This window comes from Elephantulus edwardii, unplaced genomic scaffold (assembly GCF_000299155.1).
Source record: "Elephantulus edwardii isolate Elephantulus edwardi_28Jun2011 unplaced genomic scaffold, EleEdw1.0 scaffold00002, whole genome shotgun sequence".
Classification (NCBI taxonomy): Eukaryota; Metazoa; Chordata; class Mammalia; order Macroscelidea; family Macroscelididae; genus Elephantulus; species Elephantulus edwardii.
Window position 1 is genome coordinate 26,282,544 of NW_006399752.1, and position 3,699 is coordinate 26,286,242.

Sequence of the window (3,699 nt, forward strand, 5' to 3'; positions counted from 1 at the left end):
GGGTTGGGGAGAGACTGAGTAAGATGGGTTCAATAATGTATACTGCACTGAAACAGAGGAGGGAGAAAACTGTTTAAAAGAGATATATAACTAGAAGACAAACTTCTATACAGTCATTGGTCAGATACATTTTTTTGGCAAGTTTGTTCAGGTGCAGAGGTGGTTATAGCAGAAGGTGACTGGCCTGAAGCATCACTGCTATAGGGTGCTTCAGACACTGTCACTCTGGGAAAAGGAACTTGCTGCTTTATCTGATGTGAAGACATACCCATCAGAGAAAGCTGATGTTTTACTTTTTCTGTTTTGGTGTTGGAGAAGAGTATTGAGGGTACCATGGACTGCTAAGCAAACAAACAGATTCATCTTGGAGAGGGTTAAACAGGGCTGCTCCTTGGAGGCAAGGATTCTGAGGCTTCATCTGAGATACTTGGGTCATGTTATAAGGAGAGACTGGTTCTTGGAGAAGGACATCATGCTTAGGAGGGGGAGGGCAGGCGCAGGAGGGGAAGGCTTTCCTAAAGATGGATTGATTCGGTGACTGGGGTGATCAGGATGAGTGTGTTGGAGACAATGAGATTGGCACAGGACAGAGGAGAGTTTAGGGCTGTTGTACATAGGGCCGCTATGAGTTGCAAGCGACTCGATGGCACATAACAACAACAACAACACTAACTTTTTAATTTCGTAGTCAATTTTGTTTGTAGATAACAGTAACTGCAATCACTTAGTTAATGAGTCAGGCAGTTTATTCACATTACCTCATTTCAGAATTTCAGAACTATTAGGCTGTATAGACAAAAAAAATCGAAGCACAAGAGATAGACAGTAACTGTTTAGTTTAACTGGGCCTGGAAATAATTTCCTCTTGATTTCTTAAGAATGTTCAGTTAGTTGCACCAGATGACTCTCTAAGGTTAAATGTCTTGAGTATTTAATCTGAGTGAGACTCTGGTGCTGTGCACTTTGGAACCTATAAAGTATGACATCACTCATTCTTCTGAACTCTATGGCCTGAATTCAAACTTAACTCATTGCTGTACAGTGGGAAATAACCCGCAGTTGACTATCAGGTGGGTTTTGGAGGCTGCAAATCATCAGGGAGGAGATTGCTCATCTTTCTCTCGAGAAACTGCTGGTGGATTCAAACTACCAGAGAGATGCCATCTTTGGGTCAGCAGTACAACTCCCTATAGACTATGCATCAGAAAGATGGAAATAAAATAGATATGAAAATGAAATTTCTATATGGCAGTATACAAGGAGATGGAGCGATTCTGTGAGTGGAGTGGTAGGAATGAGTGCATTTGAGATGGCTAGGTTGGCACGGGATAGAACAGCGTTTAGAGCTCTTGTACATGGGCTGCTATGAGTTGCAAGCAACTCGATGGCACATAACAACAACAGCAACAACATCCCAGCCTCATACCAAGTTGTCTGGAGTAGCTGGATTCTACAGAAGTTTGTTTTCTGGTTTTGGTGAGTATTAGGATGGAATGTTTACTTGCCGTAGAGTGTGAGTTGGTTTTATGCAGCCTCCTATTTTATGCAGTCACCACTATGGGGCTGGAATCCAGTTTGGGAAGTTGTCTGGAGCTGCTGGATTCTACAGAGGTTTGTTTTCTGGTTCTGGTGAGGATTAGGGTAGAATGTTTGGTCAAACAATCTTCTAAGTGATATAGCACTGTTCTGTCCATTTGCTGTACAGAGGTAACTCATGGTTGCTGTGACGCTAAACACTGTGACTCTGATGTGTCAAATGTGATAATCTCCCCTGGTGGACAGTGTTTGGTGAAGTTCCCTGATTAAAACATGCTTGGAAGCAGGAGTGGCATACACTTCCAAAATAGCTTGCTTCTGGAACTCTATGAACTTGGAGAAATGATGACAGTTATACTAGTGTTCAGGTGTTTTATTCATAGGGTCACTATGAATTGTCTACGACTCAATGACACTTAACCACTTAACAACAACAACAATGCCCATTATTGCTCAGTCTTTTCAGGGTCCTACTGAGCCACAGACAACTCTATGGGACATAACAACAACAACTGGATCTCTTCTAATTCCTTCACCCCCTCCCTCTGCCCACCAAACTCTGCAACTGTGATTTCCCCTGTCCATCTTCAGCTTCTCCCTCCCTCCTCTTCCCTCTTTGGACTTTTATACACATCTTGCTAGTTATCCTTCTATTTTTGCAATAATGATATTTTGTAGTTTTTGTCCGCATGAGACTTAGTTCACTCAATGTAATGGTCTCTAACCTCTCTCATGTTATATATCCATCTTGTTGTGAGTCTTCTTTTTCTCTTGCCCCATTCCCTTTCCTAGCATAATGTCCTTTTCTGAAGATTGATCTTAATTAAGCTGCAAAGGAGGGCGTAAGTAGCCACCTGAATTTTTTCCCCTCATCTCAAAGGAACCATGGAATTTCTATTCTGTAGAGTAGGAGTCTCTATAAATTGAAATTAACTAGACAGCAACTAAAATACACAGGGAACTTTAAGGGCTCCTGAGCAGCTTAGTGTGTGCTGACTGCTGGGCTAAAAGGTTGTCAGTTCAAACCCACTCAGTGTTATCCTGCTTCTAAGTTTGATAATCGTGCCACCTGAGCCCATGGTGGCTGATATGCAATGCAAGGAAGGAAGCAGGGAAGAGTGGTACCCAAAATTCACACTTGTTTGGTACTATCATGAGACAGTTGTTCATTTTCAGGGTCTAACCCAAAAGCCACTGCTGTCTGGTCATTTATGACTCACAATGATTCTGTAAGACGGAGGAGAACTTCACCACCCGACTCACAAGAGCAGACTGTCTTCTCTTTCTCCCTTGGAGTGGCCGGTGAATTCATTCCACCAACCTCTGTCAGCATCGCGAGCTGAGCCACAACGCCTGTTCATGGTCTCCCTCATAAATGTGGAGGCACCTCCCGAGCTCTCTTTAAGGCTCTTTGAAGTTCCTATCAATGTTGGATTACCCACTAAGCAAGGGAAGTGCTTACTTGTGAGTGAACACTTCACATTTTTTCATCACACCAAAGACTCTGCTTCCAGGCTTCACTGGCATCTGCCTTTGTCCCAACCCCACAGCATCTTTCCACAAATCAAAGTCACTTTTTAGATTTATAAACTCTGATAGGAATGGAGTACTGAGTAAGAGCAAGAGCAAGGTACTCTGCCTGCTCTCACTGGACTGGCAGTGAGCTGCTGGCTATTGCCTTCCCCAATAGATGTCTTCAATTTAAATCTGAGCTGCTGGACATTGTCTCCCCAACAGATGTCTTTTTAGGATGGTGCTAAGCAGCTACACAGCGATCCCAAAGGAAATGCTGTTTGAATCCACGAGCTGTTCTGTGGGAGAACGATGGGAAATCTCCTCCTGTGCACGTTACTGACACTGAAGACCCACTGGAGTGTCAGCTATGGGGTGGTTCCAATTCGATGACACCCCTGTCTTCCTCCCCCCAATGGGGTCCTGATGGAGAATGCTTGAACTGTTTTGTATCTTTAGCATGCATTGTAATCCCCATGACCTGCATTGAAAATCCTCATCTGGGTCTCTCTCATGACTTGCATTGTTATCTGACGTATTTTATCTCTTGGTGTCTCACGCAAAACTTCCAATTTAATTGCTTGTAGCACATTTAAATGTATATGTCACATGTTTTATTCTGGTCATCTAGCATTGTCAATTGCTTTGCAA